Source organism: Schistocerca nitens, chromosome 8 (assembly GCF_023898315.1).
Source record: "Schistocerca nitens isolate TAMUIC-IGC-003100 chromosome 8, iqSchNite1.1, whole genome shotgun sequence".
Taxonomy (NCBI): domain Eukaryota; kingdom Metazoa; phylum Arthropoda; class Insecta; order Orthoptera; family Acrididae; genus Schistocerca; species Schistocerca nitens.
In genome coordinates, this window is record NC_064621.1 from 57,710,372 (window position 1) to 57,732,461 (window position 22,090).

Genomic DNA, 22,090 nt, shown 5'->3' on the forward strand with positions numbered 1-22,090 from the left:
CTTATCTGCTGGTTGGATGGTTGATTCAGGTGAGGGGAACAAACATCGAGGCCATCTGTCTCATCGGATTAGGGAAGCACGAGGAAGGAAGTCAGATAACGATCATACTAATTTATTTATTTTTATATATTTGTTGAGATCACATAGGACGCCCTCCAAGTGAAAAACAAGTATGTGTAATTACCATCAATAACGAACAAAATAAAAAGGGAATTTTAACATTTAAAGAAAATGTGCTCCTGGCAGAACAGACAAAATGCCATCCGCGTCCCGCCAACTTGTGGGTAAACGCACACTGTATCCCAAGGCAGTCAGGCATGTTCCAGGCACGCCTTCACGAAGAATATTGCATTTGCCGATGTATTGGATCGAGTCCTGGTATTACACAATCTCACTGAAATCACCTTCTCATACCTGGGACACGCCAGCTGCAGGGGGGATCGAAGATGGCACTACCCAAAAAGTTGGCATAGTACTGACGGTATCGCGGATGGTGCACGAGAAAAGTAAAGCGATCTTGCAGGGACGTCCAAATATCAAGAACACTCTTATCACCTTCATGGAACAAATAAGATATCGAGAGGCCTTTTATCCAGGTCACAGCTTTGGTCTTCATACGTGGGAAATATGTCTCATCTGGGAACAGAAGAGACTGCGGTGTAATGGCATTGGGAGCCGTACATAGAAGAAAGGCAAGCATCTCCTGAAACAGCTGCCACACCTCTGCAGAAGATCCACACATCAGTCGATGTTCGCCCGTATCAAGCGTGTGACAACGAGTACACAGCATCGAATCTGTCATTTTTATGGCATGTAGACGAAGTTGGGTAATTTATTTTCCATTAACGACCAGACACCAGGTCGGACGAGCGCTCGTGTCGAGGAGGATATGGTGCAGAGAACGCCAAACCACGGGCCATGCGATCGTTGGATGTCGGCTTTCCACAACATTCCTGGTATGATTTCTCATCATTAGGAGGTAAACATCACGTGCGGTAGGGTTTCTGGTACTATGGTACTAAGCAAGTCGGCATGTACATAACTGTATTCGATGAAAAATGTCCTGACATGTGAGAGCGAGGAAGAAATATGGGCTACTGCAACAGGTGCCACGCGAGAGGGAGGGGCCAGTTCGTCAATCAGGCTTCCACATAATCCGGTTCGGCGGCGGGTCCCCGACTTAACCATCGTACTTACATAAAGGGCAGCTGCTCTCGCTTGGACGTTGACAAAGCCGAGGCCGCCATCTCGAGGAGGAAGTGTCAGCGTGGCGTAGCGGACTTTGAGGATAAGACCCGTGCTTACAGAGCAGCCGAACGCCATCTGAATTCCGTGTGCCATTGCCTCTGGGATCGGTAAAATCTGTGCTAAATGGGGCAGTCGCGAGGCTAGATGAGTGCTAACAAAATCCACCCTTTGTAGCATGTCCAATGCTCTCAGGAGGTTGCCACAAACTTTCGCGCGAATACCTTGAAGCAGGCGTTTGTAGTTAAATGAGATCGTGCACTGTATATCAAACGCGAAGGTGATCTCCAAACATTTGAGCTTGTCCGCTAATGGCAATGGAGCCTCACTCTCTGGTGGAAGATCTGCACCGACGGACATAGAACTAGATTTCGTCAGGTTTACACGGCTGCCCGCAGCAGTCCCGTACTGGTTGATCCATGCTAGTGCCTCTCGCACTTCATCCTCCGATAGAACCAGGAACACCACGTCATCTGCATAGGCGCGGCAGATGAAAGCATTCCCCCCTCATTGTTCTCCCTGTGAGCCGGCTCCTCAAACCGTGTATCAGTGGCTCAAGGGCGAGGACGAAAAGCAACATCGACAGCGGACATCCTTGACGGACCGACCGCATGACATTAATAAGGCGCGCCACACGGCCACCGACCAGCACTCGCGACGTGGCACCTCTGAAGAACCGCAAGACGATGCGTATAAACCTGTGGGGAAAGGCCATCCGTCTACGTTATCTAGAAAGCCACGACTCACTCTATCAAAGGCGTGGTCAAAGTCCACTGTCACTAAGGCACCGCGACGGCGGCAGGTCTTGGCCAGGGCTATGACGTCACGGTAATCGCTGAGTGCCGTCTGAATGTTACTGTCACCACCAGAGCACGTTTGATCCAGAGAGACGAGCAATGATGCGCCGAAGGCGAGCGCCAAGAATCGGGGTATAAATCTTGAAGTCACAATATAACATGGTCGACGGCCGATAATGCACAACTCCGCTATCTCCTGATGGCTTGGGGACCGGGATAAGCAAGCCTTCACGAATTCGGGTGGGAGAGGAAGATCAGGGTTCATTAGTTCTTCATACATCGCAGTCCAGCGTTAGCCCACGATGTCGTGGAATGTGCGGTAAACCTCCAGCGGGAACCCATCTGGAGCTGGGGTTTTATTCGCCGCACCCTTATGAAGAGCATCGGCGACGTCATCAGACGTAATTGCCGCTGTGAGAATATCCGCAGCAGCCTCATCCAGGGCACCCGTCAAGGAACGGAGGACACCAGCCGTTACCGCCATGTTCTGGTCCTCTGCTGCGTAGAACTGGTTGTAGTGATCGACAGAGGCTTTTGCGATGTCATTCTGCGACGTCAATCGACGACCATCTGACATGTCGAGGGCGTGGACCAGTTTTCTCCGACGCCGCTGCTTTTCTCGAATAATATGATGCATAGGCGGAGGTTCTCCTAGTACTCAGTCGTGACATCTTGCGCGTACTATTGTGCCTTCAAGGCGCTGACGCATAAGAGAAATTATCTTCACCTTAATACGTTGAATTTCCACCTGTCGTTGAACAGGGGAGGCATGGTTTGAGAGTTTCCGGAGAATTGTGAAATAATATTCCATGGTATGTAATTGCCACAAGATTTTGTCGAGACCGTAATTCATCATCGAACGACGTAAAGCAGGCTGAGTGGAGTCGAGCCACCACCGGAGTGTTGAAGGATACCCCGGAAGGCGTTTCACACAATTGTTCCACGTCGTTTCTACGACCCGCCTGCATTCCGGATCCTTGAGATGGGCGACATATAGCTTCCACAGGTCTCGACCGCGCCACACCTTCTGCCTCTGGAGCGAAACAGTGCAAATGTAGGCGATATGGTCGGACAAGGCGGTAGGCCATAAACCAGCGTCGAGCGTGGCAGTAACGATTCCTTGGGAAACGTAGACACGGTCAAGACGACATGATGAATGGCTGGTGACGTACGTATATCCAGGCCGATCACCATGTACGCGGTCCCTAGTATCGGTGAGGTTCAGTTCATGCACGAGCAGCTTGAGTTCCTGGCATGTGGTGAAATGGGGATGTTGGTCCTTCTGGGATAACACACAATTGAAGTTGCCGCCAAGAATATGGTCCTAGCCGCCTACAAACAAAGGAGCTACCTATTATGAACAGAATCGCGTCCGTTTCCGAGAGAGCGTCAACATTAATGACTCGGACACCGCGGAAAGTCTCAGCAAGACCCCTAGCCAATGGTAGGTAAATCACGTCGTCTACCTCACTGCCTTCCTTTAAAAGAATAGCTGTCCCACTGCCTCCGTCAGCACACGGCGTGAGGTAGGACACATAGCCATAGATATCAGGAAACGTCACCAGGCGAACTTCCTGTAAAAGGGCAACATCGAGGTCCTCAACATTTCACGGAGCAATTGTAGTTTGACAGGGGTGCCAATGGTGTTGACGTTGATGGAGCCAACCCTGTAAGCTTGTCGTGGAACTGGGACGACCGGGACGCTCATGGAAGCACGAAGAGCAGCAGCAACAGGAATGTTGTCCCAGGAGGCTGGACATCCCCATCCCGCAACCCTGTCGATTAGCAGTCGTGGGTTGGAGCAGCAGCGTCCGCTGCTGTCTCAACCGTGGGTGTTTCCTCGTCTACATCGTCAGACCGCGCGAAGGTGCTGGCTCAGCTACTGTTCAACGTCCATGGTTACAGCGTCTGGTGCATGCGAAGACGGTTGTACCTCCGACGAGGTGCAGACTGATGCTTCCACCACTGAATCGTCCATCGGGGCAACATCTTGATAGGTGTGATCCTCATCGTCTTGAGACTGCGTCCTGTAGGTGTCAGACGGGGCGATCCGCCGTTTCCGACTTCTCTTGGGCGACCGTTGCTTGCGTACGTCACCTTCAGTGTCCGAAGACGCCTGGGGATCCGGATGTTCAGGCTCCAAAAGCATCGGTAGGCACAACCATGGAGTCAAGGGCCGTCCCCTGTCCCAGAGATTGCTCACCAATGCACATGTCGGGAGGAGGAAGCGAAGGCGTCGGTCCTCCCGCAACAGCCTGAGACAGTACCGGTGACGACGGTGTGGCAGTAGTGGGAGCCGCTGGTGATCGCGGTCGTGGGTCGTTATGGAGAACTTCGACAAACGTCAGCGGCAGCGTCGTCGGAGCGGTCGTGGCCGGCAGGTCCCCAAGCGGTAACTATGTGATTCTGCGTTGCACACAGCTGGAACGTAGGTGTCCTTCTTTGCCATATCCCGAGCATGTCTTCGGCTGGCCATCATAAATAATAATAGCACGGCAGCCGCCAATATATAAGTAGGATGGCACATGTTTGATTAGCTCTATGCGGACCTGTCGTACTCCATTGAGAACCGGGTATGTAGTGAACTGAACCCACTTTTCAGCTGTATGACTAATCACCTTTCCATATGGACGGAATGCAGGTACCACTACCTCTGAAGGCACTTCGAAAGGTTCAAATACACATATCGTTCGCAGTCCAAGTCCAGCATGTTGAAAGGTGGCTTCACTGAGCCACAGCGTCAGAGATCGCGCTAGAGAGTATTGTTCCGCCGCCTCCACTGGCAGTGATTATTGAGAACTCGTAGTGGGCAGTGCTTTGGGAGAACTCGTGGTAGTCAGTGCTGAGATGTCGTAGTGAGGAGTGTTTGTTGAGATGAGCTAGTAGGGAGTGCTTGCTGAGATGTGATACTGAAAGGTTCTTGTTGAGATGTGATAGTAGCGAGTCGGTGTGGAGAGATTGTAATGTCTAGAGTGCTTTTCATCAATATAAATTAAGGTAACAAACTACTTTTCTTTTCTTTCTCATTATTTCAATGTCCTGAATAATGCGTCATTACAGGTTCAGTCAACAAAGCATCTGGCGTGTGTTCTTGTATTAGAGTGTAATTCTGGGTTTTTTGCGCAATTATAGTATTTCTAATTTTCTTTTATCACGTCAGTATAATTGGTATTTGAAAATTCTTGTCTTGTCGAAGAAGAACCGTGCCAGATGTACGTTGAGTCATACTTCCACATACAGAACAGTTACACTTGTGCTTTGGTTTCGTAGGTTTTATAGTTGCTGGGGACTTAATTAATTAATTGTGTTAATGAAAATTTCCATTTCATTCTTTGTTGTTGTTCTATGCAGTCAGATTGCGCAATAATACTAGTCAGGGCCAACCGTTTACGAGACATAGCGTAATCGGACATACAGCTACCAAAAATTAAAATTATTTTCATTTTATTTTAATTAAGCCCCCATTCACGTGGCGACCGCTGCTTCGGATCGTCCCTTGGAATCTTCTGATTGTAAAAATAGTAGACAGTAGTATTGTTGTAGTAATTTGTAGTTTAGTATTTGTAGTCTATTTTGCATGTGTAGATTTGGTAATTGTCATTCTTCTAATGGTATTTTTTTTTTTTGCAAAATTTCATTTCTGTTGTCTTGTCTACGGGTTTGACAATTAGTACAATTATTTCAATTGTTCGATTAATCGTGTTTGAGGGTGAATGGTATTGTTGGAGATAAAGTGTCATTGTGTGTAATTTTCATATAGTGACGAGTTTTGTATGTTTTGTAAATGATTACACGATCGATGAAAAAGGCAAAAATGATGGATAGTGAGAATGACGAAATTGTTAACATGGCGAACTCGCCAACAGAGGAAAACAGTATCATGAATAATGAAGTGGAAAACAATTTAATAAGTCGGGAAAATAGTCCGGAACCAATTCAAAATTTTTCTCAATCAGAAAATTCACAGAATACGAGATTAACGATAGAAGATTCTGAAATAGTACCGAACACAGATAGCTTTACAGCCATGACGAAAGAAGTTGGTTTCGCGGGAAATGTTAGGGGCGAAAAGAATTTCGAACCGGCTATTATGGAGCAGTTGATGGATGCAATATTAAATTTGGGATCTGAATTAAAAACAGTGACAACACGGTTAGACTTACAAAGGGGAATAATGGAAACACGGTTAGACTCACTGCGATCACAGTTGGGATCACAAATAGGAACAATTAAAACAGAGATAGGAACAATTAAAACCGAGATGGGAACTTTGGGATCTGAATTAAAAACTGATATGGGAACTTTACGATCTGAATTAAAAACTGATATAGGAACAATGGAAACACGGTTTGGATCTGAATTAAAGACAGAGATGGAAACAATGACAACACGGTTATGCTCACGAATAGGGACATGTTTCAAAAATACGAAAGATGAATCAAAGAAAGAAATTAGAGAAGAAGTACAACCGATTTTGATTGCTCACAATAATAGTTTAATTTCAACAGAAATCAGACATGAGGAACAGGACAGAGAACGGGAAAAAAAAAGAACGCGTGATAGTACAAAATTTTTCAGAGTTAAATTTACAACGTGCACACGATAAGGAAGAAGTATTAGAGAGAATCGAGGAATCCGTTCCAAATGACAGATTAAATAATCTAACACAACAATATGAACAGTTAACTACCAAATGTGTCAATACTGAAACCCGAGTCGCGACACTTACGGAAGACGTAAATAAACAGAAAGAAAAAATAGGTGACTTATCGGAAAGAGTTGAGGAGATTTCAGATAAATTGACAAATCTTAGTTTACATGGGGACAGAGATTCGGATGATACAGCTCCAATACCATTTGCAGAAACCGAAGAGTACCAGAACATAAATAAGCATGTTGAAAATCAGGGAAAATTTAATGAACGTGTTAAAAGGGAAGTTGAGGCATTAAAAAAGCAAGTCAAACAAATTGAAGGGGAAATTGTAGGAAAAGACAGCAAAAGAAATTTGGAATCACAGATAGCAGAGGGGTTTGAAGAAAATAATTTGTTTCATTTACGGGATGCAACAAGAGAGCGCCAGGCGCGCGAACTTGACAATAATCAACACTGGGACTGGGACAGACGCGGTAGGTCTTTGTCGCCACGAGGCGAAAACTTTGACTATAAACACTTCTTAACTGTTCGGAAATTTAAGATCTTCCGCAATGCTAAGAATGATATACATCCATGTGCATGGTTAGATCAATTTATGTACGCACTTCCGCCAAATTTGCCACTAAGTCACAAACTGAAATTTATGTGCAGCTGTTAATGTCCTCAGGGGATTCACTACACTAAGTGAATATGTGCCGTAGCGCTCACAGGGCCCCGAGCTGTAGTGGTGCTATTTCCCTTTTAGTTTTCTGCACCGCTGCCTACTCTTTCACTATTCTTTGCATCTATAAAAAACAATTCTTATACTATCAATCTATCTAGACAGTAGGTAAAGAATAACCGGATTTGACTGTTCTACCCGAAAGTGACTTCAGAAATTACCATTTGGATTACTATATTTTCTGCAGCATTCATTCGTAGTTTAAATGAAATTTTACCTGTTTATCTTCGTGACAATATTACTTCATATGTTGACGATATTATTATTGCTAAACGTTCTTGGAGTGAACACAACAAAATTTTTGATTCATTATTACGTATTTTTGCAAGAGTTGGCATTACAGTGAACTTGGAAAAATCTGAATTTGGTCGTTCTCAGGTGAAATTTCTCGGTCACATTATTTCTACAGAAGGTATTCTTCCTGATCCAGAGAAACTAGACGCTATTCGTAATTATGCTGTTCCTTCCACAAAACGTGATGTTCGTAGTTTCCTTGGTGTCTGTAATTTTGTTAGACGCTTTGTTAGATTGGATGATTTGGCCACACCTCGTTTACACATTTCAGTTATGCATACTTTGGTCCCAGATAATGCTTTCATAAATTACGAGAAAATTGCTACTTCAGTAATATGGAAAAACGTATTCGTTCTGTTCTTGCCAAATGCAAATTATGTCAACAGGCTAAGCCGCCAACTGTTTCTCACAGAGCACCGTTGTTTCCTATCATTCCAGGGAAATTAAAGGACATGGCTGCAGTCGATTTGTTCGGTCCAGTGGTTCGTTCTACTAATGGTTTTGCGTACATTTTCGTAGCAGTGGAATTGACATCAAAATATGTGTGTTTTACACCTTTACGCAAAGCAACAGCTCGTTCAGTATCTAATGCTTTCATCAAACATTTTCTTAAAGAAGTGGGTCATGTTGATAAGGTTATATCAGATAATGGATCACAGTTTCGCTCCAAAATTTGGCTTCGTACTCTACGGCGTCGTAAGATTAAACCAATTTTTATTTCACTTTTTCACCCTCAATGTAATGCTTCAGAGAAATGGATGAAGGAAATCAATAAATTGTGCCGTCTTTATTGTCATCAGAATCACAGAACTTGGGATCAGTATTTTCATATTTTTCAAAACATTCTGAATGAACTTCCTAATAACTCAACTTCTTTACCGCCCCTATTGATATTAAAAAATAAAGTACCAACAAATCGCATTTCTGAAATCGTTCCTTTTCCGCCTTCACGGAAACTGCGGCATTCTGAAGTTGTCAACCTGGCTCTACGAAATATTGTGTCTGCGGCTGCAAGAAGAGAGAAATCAACTAAACGTCCTGGTCGTTTAAAAATTTTGTCAGTCGGTCAGAAGGTGTTAATTAAGTCCCACCGTTTATCTCATAAAGGAAAAGGCTTATGTCGCAAATGTTTTCTGCTTTATAACGGTCCATATAGAATTCGCAAAATTATTCATGATAACACTGTTGAAGTAGAAACTCTTAAATCTCGACGCTCTAAGGGAATACATCATATATCGAACGTTAAAATTTTTGTGGAATGACATATTTTTGAGACATCAACAGTTATAAGTACGGAGAGTACAAGCATACCGCGCCGTGTTCCGGCGGCGGCAGATACTCAAAGCAACAGTCAGTCTGCGCGCCGCACAAGGCAGTCGTTGACCGCAAACAATCACCTTCTACGTCACGCGTCTACAGCTGATCGAGCGCTCAGTGCGAATGCACTGACAGACGTAAACAAATACACAGTCTAATTTCTCGGATTAAATTCAGTATAAAGCTATAGTGACTTGATGAATTATGTTATTAACGTTCAGTATTTTTCAGGATACGGTTGTGTAAAATATTTAAGACCTTCAGGTAAATTCTGTGCGTGTCCGACGTTAAGACGACTTGCTACGGAGAAAATTTCAGGAAGAATGTAATTTCGAAGAAAAAAGTAATAAACTAAAAAAAAGGTAACTGTTAATTGAGTTTATTTTTCAGGTAACATATTTCCACTTAGGTACGTACTTTAGACGTAATTTGCTGCTTGCGATTACGTGACTCATACTTCGTGCTAAATTTCATGTTCTATGAATTTACGTGTGAAGTGACGCGCTTGCATACATTTACTGATTTTGACAATGATTGATTAATGAACAGTGTTATTACTTGCGTATATTATGCATCGCTTGGCTGCTATGCTTTTTCACTGATGTCATATTTTTTTATTATGTGCCTGCTGTGCTTATTTATTTAAATTGTATTTGTCAACTGATTAATTGTGCTGATATGGTTATGTATGTAAGTTATACTTTGTGATTTATCTGCTTGCGCCTTCATGTTTACTTATTAAGATTACGTATGAACATTTATTTGCTTATGCTGATATGATGATAATGACCTGTTTATTATGTAAGATACATATTTGCTGCTTTGCGTATGGATTGCATATTTACACATTTCTGTTTGTTGTCATAACTATTCTTTAATTTGCTATATATAGAAATGCTGATGTGAGGTGTACGTACATGGAGTTTAGGCCACAGTATGGTGTTAGTTATAGATTGTTTGCTTGGCAGAGCCTTGTTGTAGGAATTGTGCTGCATCCACTTGTTGACATTCTGTTTTCTACTGGTATATTTACTCGCTATTGCATGTTTTGCTTACGCTCAGTGCCTTATATTTTTAAGATAAGAAAATGAACCGCCAATTCTACGAACGACATTGGTACAAGAAACTGCATAGAAGTCACATGAGCTGGAGGTTTTATGGAAGCTGTATAAACTTATACTAATAGGAAGGAAGCTAACGACATGACATACCAAAACTAGGGTTAGACCATTGACAGTTATTACACTGCATTCTTCGTGAGCAATTGAAATAGGAAGTGACACTTGACACAAGAAATACTCCACATGTTTGCTTCTGTTTGCCATAATTTTTGAAGTGGTGTACACACTGAAATATCACGATCATTAACACTTCGTAATCGTACTTAATTACTGAAAGTTATTCAAACTAAAGGCTGTTAGAGGTCATGTATGCATTTCTTTGTTTATAATACATAATGAGTAGAAGATTTGGGTCAGATGGATTACACAGAGGTTGTATGTTGACCGTGTGTCTTCGGATTGTATGAAATCATGAGGTTTGCATTAGGATTTTATCTGTACTTGTTCGAGGAGATTGACTAGAGGAAAGAGTTGTTATGGAAGTGAAATGATATTGGTGCTGAGGTTTATATATATCGACGTATTGAAGAGGTATGATTGAGGTATTGAGATTATGTGAAGTTGATGATTATTGGAGTTTTCGTGGACAAGAGGTAAGGTAAATGATATTGATGATCGACGTATTGAAGAGGTATTATTGAAGTATTGAGATTATGTGATGCTGATGATTATTGGAGTTTTGGTGGATAAGAGGTGAAGTAAGTGAGGAGCATTTTTTTTGTTGGTCTATATGGAACAAGGAGGATAAAGATGGCAGACTAGAACACTCAAGTAGAAGGAAGATTGTCTACACACACTGTGTTAAATCACTAAGCAGTCTAATTTTTTTTTTTTTTTTTTTTTTTTTTTTTTTTTTTTTTTTTTGGAGAGAGGAAGTATTTGCATATCTTGGCTCACTGACAGTTGTTCAGCAACCGTACATTTTGATCTGGCTTGGCAAACATTGGTCTTGACATGATGACTATGACGTTGACTAACTATTATTGACTGTTATACATTGCAGCCAATACTACTTGATACACATGATGAACATAAAATTTTGACAGAATTGCATTTACACAGTTAACACTATTCAACTACACAGTAGCACTAAATGTGGATGAAAGATGAGTGAGTGTGTTTTGTGTGTTTTACTTTTATAATCCCAGAGAAGTGATCCCAACCTATCTCCTAAATATTATTTTATTTGTTTGTTGTGGCTTGCACTGAAACCCATAAATATTATAGGTTTACTGTTATTTGTGTATTGTAATAGTTAATAGGACAATTATCTGATATCATTTGTGTGTTTGTTATGATTTGTATGTTTAGTGTAAAAGCATTTGTATGTGTATTCAAACTATTGTTCATGCCTGAACTGTCCGATTAGTGATGGTGCTGCACTTTTCAACATGATGTGTGACACTAGGACATGTTTAATTTCTGCTAATGAACTTTGATTAACTGACTGATTAGTGATAGGGAATATTATGGACTGTTATTTGCACTTTTTCTACATGATTGGTGCGACTAGGACATGTTTAATTTCTGCTGATGAACAGTGTGATTAGTGATAGTGAATTTTATGGACTGCGGTCAGTACCTGGTCAACATTACTGGGTGCCACTGATGGACTGCTTCTACCGAAATGATGTCACTTGTTGGTATCTGCACCTATTCAACATTACTGGGTGCCACTGATGGAACTGCTTATACTGAAAAGATGTCACCTGTTGATGTCTGCACCTGTTCAACATTGCTGGGTGCCAGTAATAGATCTGTTTCTACTGAAATGATGTTACTTCTTGCTGTCTGCACCTGTTCTACATTTGCTGGGTGCCACTGATGGACTGCTTCTACTGAAATGATGTCACTTGTTGCTGTCTGCACCTGCTCAACATTGCTGGGTGCCACTGATGGACTGCTTCTACTGAAAAGATGTCACCTGTTGATATCTGCACCTGTTCAACATTTCTGGTGCCACTGATGGAACTGCTTATACTGAAATGGTGTTACTTGTTGATATATGCACCTGTTCAACATTGCTGGTGCCACTAATGGAACTGCTTATACTGAAATTGTGTTACTTGTGGGTGTCTGCCCCTGTTCAGCATTGCTGGTGCCACTAATGGAACTGCTTATACTGAAATGGTGTTACTTGTTGGTGTATGCACCTATTCAACATTACTGGGTGCCACTGATGGACTGTTTCTACTGAAAAAATGTTACTTGTTGGTATTTGCACCTGTTGACCATTACTGGGTGCTACTGCTGGAACTATCAACTACTTGTTTTTTTAAATCAAAAGCGTTTATGTGAATATTTGTATAAACTGATTTTTTGTGTATTACTGTTTGTGAAAAGTTATGAGACTCTTACCTGCACATATTCGTCATTGCTGACGCTATTGATTGAACTGTTTAACCACATAATACTTGTGTAAACTGTTATGTAAAATCACATGTATGAAAGAATTTGTATTGCTTACTGTATTTTATATATTAGGTTATTGAAAGGTCAGTGCAAAGCCAAAATTTTATCTAGTTATATGATATTTACGCATTAATATTATCTTTTATTTTTGTCTGTATTTTTTTTGACGAATTTGGTGGTATTTTCACCACCAATGCTGGCAAAAATACCATCAAATTCTAGCCGTCGAGGAAGGGCATATGAAAGGTGGCTACACTGAGCCACAGCGCCAGAGATCGCGCTAGAGAGTATTGTTCCGCCGCCTCCACTGGCAGTGATTATTGATAACTCGTAGTGGGCAGTGCTTTGGGAGAACTCGTGGTAGCCAGTGCTGAGATGTCGTAGTGAGGAGTGTTTGTTGAGATGAGCTAGTAGGGAGTGCTTGCTGAGATGTGATACTGAAAGGTTCTTGTTGAGATGTGATAGTAGCGAGTCGGTGTGGAGAGACTGTAATGTCTAGAGTGCTTTTCATCAATATAAATTAAGGTAACAAACTACTTTTCTTTTCTTTCTCATTATTTCAATGTCCTGAATAATGCGTCATTACAGGTTCAGTCAACAAAGCATCTGGCGTGTGTTCTTGTATTAGAGTGTAATTCTGGGTTTTTTGCGCAATTATAGTATTTCTAATTTTCTTTTATCACGTCAGTATAATTGGTATTTGAAAATTCTTGTCTTGTCGAAGAAGAACCGTGCCAGATGTGCGTTGAGTCATACTTCCACATACAGAACAGTTACACTTGTGCTTTGGTTTCGTAGGTTTTATAGTTGCTGGGGACTTAATTAATTAATTGTGTTAATGAAAATTTCCATTTCATTCTTTGTTGTTGTTCTATGCAGTCAGATTGCGCAATAATACTAGTCAGGGCCAACCGTTTACGAGACTTCGTAATCGGACAGACAGCTACTGAAGCAAAAAAATAAAATTATTTGCATTTTTTATTATATTAATTAAGCCCCCATGCAATGTTCCTCAGTTACGTCACTGATGTGTCCATCAGAGTGACGGAACTTAAGAGCACTTCCAGTTACACTTAGAATTTTGTAATATGTGTCTTCCTTAACCAGTTTCACGTATACCATACTGCTCACTATAGACAGGTGGATGCCAACAAGCTCGTTGCAAAAAAAAAAAAAAAAAAAAAAAAAATGGTTCAAATGGCTCTGAGCACTATGGACTTATATCTGGGGTCATCAGTCCCCTAGAACATAGAACTACTTAAACCTAACCTAAGGACATCACACACATCCGTGCCCGAGGCAGGATTCGAACCTGTGAACGTAGCGGTCACGCGGTTCCAGACTGAAGCGCCTAGAAGTGCACGGCCACAACGGCCGGCAAAATCGTTGCAATCAATCTTGATTTCATCTCTGATAAACTGTTCGATTTCCAGTGCTTTTGGTCGGGCATACTCAGGTGCAAAGATAATCTTCAGTGTCGATTTTCTGTGGCCGTAAGCCATTCTCTGTCGAAGGAAATATAGTGAGCTAAGACGGCAGAATCAGGTAAACAACTCGGCGAGCGAGCTGTACGGCGAGGACGTAAACAAGACGTCCGTGCCGCAAGCGTGTCAAAAGGCGACTTCTAGGGGTTGAACCGCCGTCCTCTCGAATGCGAGTCCAGTGTGCTCTCCACTGCGCCACCTCGCTCGGTACTAATCTACCTCTCATATCCTAGTAAAGAAGAATTGTGATTCCAGGGTAGCAGATTTTCTTCGCTTCATGTACAACGCTGTCTTAAATTTTGATAGCGAGTTTGTCTACTCCCAGTACTTTCATCTTCCTTTGCTGGTCTCTCAGTCCATATGCTGTACTCGGTAGATTATTCATTCCCTTCAACAGATCCTCATAGAGGTTAACAATATAGTTCTTCCACTCTTAATTTTAATTCTACCACTGAACGACTCTTGTATCTTCCTCCTTACTTCTTCCATGAGCATACAGTCTTTCCCTGGCTACAAGAATTTACTTCTAAGGAGTGTTAACGTGCATGCTCCCCCTACAGCGCGCCGGGGTTCGGTTCCAGGTCGGGTTAGATATTTTCTCCGCTGCTGGACTGGCTGTTGTCATCTTTTCATCCTCATCACCGGTACGAAAGTCGCCCAGTGTGACGGCAACTGGAATAAGGCTCGCACTTGGCCGCCGAACTTTCCCGAATGGGGCCTCCCGACCAGCGATGTCATACGATCATTTCATTTTTATGACACAGCTATCCGGTTTGCTGCAAATGGTATCTTAACTCATAAAAGTTTTTCTGTTGATTCACTTCCAGACGTGTTTCGTTTTTTGCCTGTATAACGTCTAGCCTATGTCCCTTCCGTCACCGCCTTTACCGCTTCTTTGCTGGTCTGGCCCATAGGCACTTCGCAATTGTCGCTGAATTGTAATAGGCGACCGTCTTTCATGAAAGAACAAAACACATTGCGCTTTTTCTTGCGTAGATGTAATTGTCATACAACACTTCTAAACTGCGTCACCTGCTACAAGAGCGAAGGACAATAAATCACATGTTGTCACAGCACATCTAGAAAGGTTCATGAAAACTTCAAGAGTTAAGGGGGTAGCCCTCTTTGAATTCAAGAGAACAATAATAAATAAAATTATAACCAGCCCAACAGTTGCAATGGATAAAGAAATTCTTTACCTAGGTTTCGACAAATATAAATTTGTCTTCTTCAGAAGATAGCCTAAGGACAATGAACATCATAGCTTACATTAGAAAAGTATGAAACTTAAGCCAAGAATAAATTTTAACACAAATTAGAGAACTCTTGCATTACAGAAATATGATAACGACGTCTGGTACTTACAATTTTACCTTAGTAAGGACTAATGTACCATCGCCGTTTTTACAATTGTCGGCATAGATCCATTTGTCAAAAATGAAAGATAGCCCAAGAATTAGGGTTTGTCACGTAAATACAAAATAGTTCATGGATCTTGCAGAGCTCACAACCGACTGAGTGTAATCGGCCAGCGTAGTTACTCTGAAACCAGGGCAGGTGGCGCTCGTGCCGAGAAACATGTGCCAAAGGGGGTACAAAGACAACGTGTAAATTATCAGTATTAATAACGTCGTTAGGTAATAATAAAAAAGAAGTAAATAATAATAAAAAAAGAAGTAAATTAACACTCCCGTTCTAACAGTATGGGAGCATTGGTACAAATAATGTCGTTATACATCAAAAAAGCAGGTGTCGCTTACGCCGAGGAACTTACGCCCAGTGGCATATACAGCCAAAATAAACAAAATTACATTACTATATTAGTGAAACCCACAAACGGTATATGTGTCACAACTTTAAAATTGTCAATAATGGCTCTTGTCAAGAGTGTCCGTAATTCTTTCTTGACAACAGCCATTATTGTCAATTTTAAAGTTGTGAAATATATACCGTTTGTGGGGTTCAATAATATAGTAATGTAATTTCGTTTATTTTGGCTGTATATTCCACTGGGCGTAAGTTCCTCGGCGTAAGCGACACCTGCTTTTTGATGTACAACTATATTATTTGTACCAATGCTCCCATACTGTTATAACGGGAGTGTTAAACGCCTTCCTTCTTTTTTATTGTCACTTTACCTAAGGACGTTATTAATACTGATAATTTACACGTCGTCTTTGTACCCCCTTTGGCACGTGTTTCTCGGCACGAGCGCCACCTGCCCTGGTTTCAGAGTAACTACGCTGGCCGATTACACTCAGTCGGTTGTGAGCTCTGCAAGATCCATGAACTATTTTGTATTTACGTGACAAACCCTAATTCTTGGGCTATCTTTCATTTTTGACAAATGGATCTATGCCGACAATTGTAAAAACGGCGATGGTACATTAGTCCTTACTAAGGTAAAATTGTAAGTACCAGACGTCGTTATCATATTTCTGTAATGCAAGAGTTCTCTAATTTGTGTTAAAATTTATTCTTGGCTTAAGTTTCATACTTTTCTAATGTTCATTGTCCTTAGGTCACCTTCTGAAGAATACAAATTGATATTTGTCGAAACCTAGGTGAAGAATTTCTTTATCAATTGCAACTGGTCGGCTGGTTACAATTTTATTACGTGGAACCGTTGCTGTTGTGCAGCTATGTTCAAAATATTCATGAGAACTACGTTATTTTCGAGATTCATTTGAATAATGTAAAACGTAACCTTAAATCTGATGATCTATGTTATTCGTTACACTTTTGCTTTTAAGAAATCATTTCTGCGTCGACGTATGACGCTCGCTGTAACCAGGTGGAAAGACCCATTGCAGCCGGAACATAGGCCATCGTCGGGAATTCCGGAAGCCCTCCTGCTGGACCCATAACAAAATAATTCTCCGTAAGTCATTTTCAATATAAACTCCTGGAAATGGAAAAAAGAACACATTGACACCGGTGTGTCAGACCCACCATACTTGCTCAGGACACTGCGAGAGGGCTGTACAAGCAATGATCACACGCACGGCACAGCGGACACACCAGGAACCGCGGTGTTGGCCGTCGAATGGCGCTAGCTGCGCAGCATTTGTGCACCGCCGCCGTCAGTGTCAGCCAGTTTGCCGTGGCATACGGAGCTCCATCGCAGTCTTTAACACTGGTAGCATGCCGCGACAGCGTGGACGTGAACCGTATGTGCAGTTGACGGACATTGAGCGAGGGCGTATAGTGGGCATGCGGGAGGCCGGGTGGACGTACCGCCGAATTGCTCAACACGTGGGGCGTGAGGTCTCCACAGTACATCGATGTTGTCGCCAGTGGTCGGCGGAAGGTGCACGTGCCCGTCGACCTGGGACCGGACCGCAGCGACGCGCGGATGCACGCCAAGACCGTAGGATCCTACGCAGTGCCGTAGGGGACCGCACCGCCACTTCCCAGCAAATTAGGGACACTGTTGCTCCTGGGGTATCGGCGAGGACCATTCGCAACCGTCTCCATGAAGCTGGGCTACGGTCCCGCACACCGTTAGGCCGTCTTCCGCTCGCGCCCCAACATCGTGCAGCCCGCGAGTGGTGTCGCGACAGGCGTGAATGGAGGGACGAATGGAGACGTGTCGTCTTCAGCGATGAGAGTCGCTTCTGCCTTGGTGCCAATGATGGTCGTATGCGTGTTTGGCGCCGTACAGGTGAGCGCCACAATCAGGACTTCATACGACCGAGGCACACAGGGCCAACACCCGGCATCATGGTGTAGGGAGCGATCTCCTACACTGGCCGTACACCACTGGTGATCGTCGAGGGGACACTGAATAGTGCACGGTACATCCAAACCGTCATCGAACCCATCGTTCTACCATTCCTAGACCGGCAAGGGAACTTGCTGTTCCCACAGGACAATGCACGTCCGCATGTATCCCGTGCCACCCAACGTGCTCTAGAAGGTGTAAGTCAACTACCCTGGCCAGCAAGATCTCCGGATCTGTCCCCCATTGAGCATGTTTGGGACTGGATGAAGCGTCGTCTCACGCGGTCTGCACGTCCAGCACGAACGCTGGTCCAACTGAGGCGCCAGGTGGAAATGGCATGGCAAGCCGTTCCACAGGACTACATCCAGCATCTCTACGATCGTCTCCATGGGAGAATAGCAGCCTGCATTGATGCGAAAGGTGGATATACACTGTACTAGTGCCGACATTGTGCATGCTCTGTTGCCTGTGTCTATGTGCCTGTGGTTCTGTCAGTGTGATCATGCGATGTATCTGACCCCAGGAATGTGTCAATAAAGTTTCCCCTTCCTGGGACAATGAATTCACGGTGTTCTTATTTCAATTTCCAGGAGTGTATTTTCTATCATCGTACATAGAATAACTGAAAAATATTAAGTTCTAACAAAATGATGATTTGATGAAACAAATGTCATTTCCTTCCCTCATAAACTCGAGAGAAAAGCGTCCACCGAAAATATACTTTTGAAGATATCGCAAAACGCCAGCATAGGACGGCAGAGAAATCATTTTAGAATGCCGTCATGATATTCTGATCAAAATCGACCTAAGCCTTCTCAAGTTACGTTTATCATCAATTTAACAAATACGGTTTCAAGAAAAACGCGTTTAAAGTTTTGGTCTACAATTTGTGTAGTTAAGTGAAGCATACCGCTAGTCAGATACCTAACAATACAGCAGTTCTTCCAGTTACAAAAGGAGGTTCTCCTCCTCATCTTCTTCGTGGCCGTGGAGATTCCGCGGGCCTCTTTGGCAGCTTCTGTCGTCCTCTGCTCTGCTCGCTCGATATGCTTTTCGACCGCTTTTGTGCAGAAGTTGAAACAGGCTGGTCCGGTCACAAGTTCGAGAACGTTCATAATTTCCGTAATGCCTCTTCATCCGTCGTTAAAATTACATGCTGCCATAATGGCTACGATGTTGACTACTTCTTTTTCCGCTGTGAGTGATTATCGGACACTCTTTCAGAAACGGAATGGTAACTCTATTTCGAGGTCTCTGGAGAAATTGGGAAGAACACTGCAATAATGTAGACATTGAAGAGAACATTTCCAAGAAAAAATATCTTTTTTTATTTTTCAAAGTGGACTACCCCTTTTAACGTTTGTTTGCAAAAAACCGTGTAGACATGGGGAATCTTATTTATCAGTCTTTATGGGTTAATCTACCATTTGCAAAGAAACCGCATAGCTCTATCTAGAGCAGGGCCGCACAAGGTGCATGCACCGGTGCATCGCCCAGGGCAGAGTGCAGAAGGCGGCTGCGCTATGTTGACGACGGTGCACACCCCCCACTCCTCGGCTTTGAGCAAAAGCGCTGCCGCTCACTTCCTTAGCTTGTCTCGCTCGCGCCGCCTGCCTCCACCTGTTTCAAAGCTTTTACCCTGTTGTCTTCGTCATTGCCAAATACTAATGTACACTAGGTGGAGAGCTTAGTTTGGTGTACCGGTACAAAAGAGATTTATATAATAACTGTAATGGGAACAATTTTAAATTTGGTTTCAACACAAATGTATCTTCCTATGTGCTCTTTATTTTATTTGCAATTATGCTACTAAGATCTGGAACAAGAGATTGACTGACAGCAATTCTGAGAGAATTTTTTAAATTACAATTAGAAATACTCGCACGCAATCTAGTTTTTGTACAAGACAAAACAGAAGAAAACCTTTCACATACACAAGTGGAACCAAACATAGAAATAATCTTCGCTGCTTCTCTGTGTAACTTGGGAAATTCTTCCTTTGGCAAATTCTGGTAGAATTGGAGCAAACCTTTTGTATTGTAAAACACATCCATTCGGTGAACATCGCTTTGCAAATCAATTAGTTCGAAATGTAAATCTGAAGGCGCACTTTCAATATCCATCGAAAAAGGTTTCACAAAAACATCGAGAATTGGCTGCAGGTAGGTAATTTCCTGAAACAATAACAAAGCCAATGTTAATAAATGAAAGTAATGTAAGCCGTTGTTTCGAAGTACTAAAATGCGATAGATTTTAATAAACATGTAATGTGTACTATTGGTTTTAATGTAATGTTACACATGCATATGTAACGCAATCTCCTTTATTTAGCTGTATGTCATATACTGCCTCATTACCTGGAATCGGTCGTTAAACACAATTTCAAGGGATTGTAGCACCTCGACGTATTTTTCAAAGCGCGCTCCTTCCTGCACAGATGCTGTCAAACAAAAACATAGTACCGTTTTGACTAGAGCGGTTACAAAAATCAGGCTGTTTTAATAAAGGTACAATTTATATCTCGCTTACCTAGTTCAGGAAAGTGTTGCGTATTTTTCTCTGAAAGGTTGTTTTTGAGGAGCTTCAGTTTATACTGGAAAGCGTTTATTTTACTGATCAGATCGTTGATGAGATTGTTTTCTTTTTGCAGTTTCAGACTTAAATCATTTAGGAGAGCCATAATGTCTGCTAAAAATCCTAAATCAGCTACCCATTCAGGGTCATGAAAAAGTGGCTCCGGACGTCCTTTTCTCTCCAAAAACTGAGCCACAGTGTGGCGTAGTCGAAAAATTCGGGAAATCACTTTCCCTTTGCTCAGCCAGCGCACCTCAGCGTGGTAGGGAATATCTGGATACTCCTCTTCAAAGGAAATCAAAAATTCTTTGAATTGACGATGAGTTAGTCCATGAGAACGAATGTAGTTCACGATACGCATCACTACCTTCATCACATCTTGAAGACCGATAACTTTCGCACAGAGAGCCTCTTGGTGTGCAAAACAATGAACGGAAGGTAAATTCGGCATGTTAGGTTTTTTCCGCAGTAGGCCAATAAACCCTTTTGCTTTACCGCACATTGCTGGTGCCCCGTCTGTGGTTACGGAAAACAGCTTTTCCCAAGGGAGTCCAATTCCTTCAGCAGCCATTTCAACAGCTGCTAAAATATCCGCCCCCGTAACAGTGTCCTTCAACGAAATCATATCCAGGAGCTCTTCCGTTACATGTAGGTCGTCGTCCACGCCACGCAAAAATATTGCTAACTGAGCCTTGTCGTTGATATCCGTGGACTCATCAAGTGCGATGGAGTACGCTATGAAATTTTCAATCTTGGCTGCCAGTTGTTCATGCAAATTCTCAGCAATGTCGTTGATTCTCCGATGTATTGTCATTCTGGAAAGTGGTATTCTGCTGTACGCGGGAGCTAATGTGGGATTCATTGTCTCTGCTACGCCCAACATAATGTTTTTTATTAATGGCCCGTCCATAAATGGCCTCCCAGCTCTTGCTAAACGTAGAGCAACTTTGTAACTAGCTCTGAGAGTCCTTTCGCAACACCCTTCATCTTCTTCACCATAAAGTAGAGAAAAAAAGATATGTTAGAAATAATTTATGCGAAAACCAAAACTAAGGAATCTAAACAAATGTTATTTCGTTTCGCATGATCTTTAACCAAAATATACATGCTAAAGTACTTGCAACAAACCTCGTTTGTAGATACAGAATTCTCTTCTGCAAGAGTTTGCAACTTCCGTAATTCTTCCTCTCTGGCATCCCCTGTTATATCACTATACTTTTGTGAATGCAATTTGCTGTAGTCCCTTTCAATAGACGATTTTGTGACACACGTAATTAGTGTACCGCAGATTAGACATTTGGCTTTATCGTCACAACGCACAAAAAAGCAGGAGAGTTCCCATTCCGGTTTAAATTGACTTTCGGTAATTTTCCCGTTTTTTGGAGCAGATGGTTCCATTATTCCGGTAATTGTCTTGCGCTTACGTATTCCATTGTTGACTGAGCCGCCTGGCAGCGCATTCGGCAGCGCACAGCGTCACCCTCACCTAGCAAGCCGAGTAGAGGCGAAGTATGCCGAGTTGAACCGATGCACTGTGCAGGCACTCGCTGCACCTCGCTTTGCACGCGTGCAATTTTCCGTCTTTGTGCGGCCCTGATCTAGAACAATGAATTAGAAATAAATTTTTGTAGTGAGGGAAATACTTCATGCTATCTCTGTATAGGTTGAGCAGCAGAGAGAGAAAGCTACACCCTGACTTACGTCCTTTTTCATCAGAACTCTTTTCTTCCAAAATTCATTCTTATTG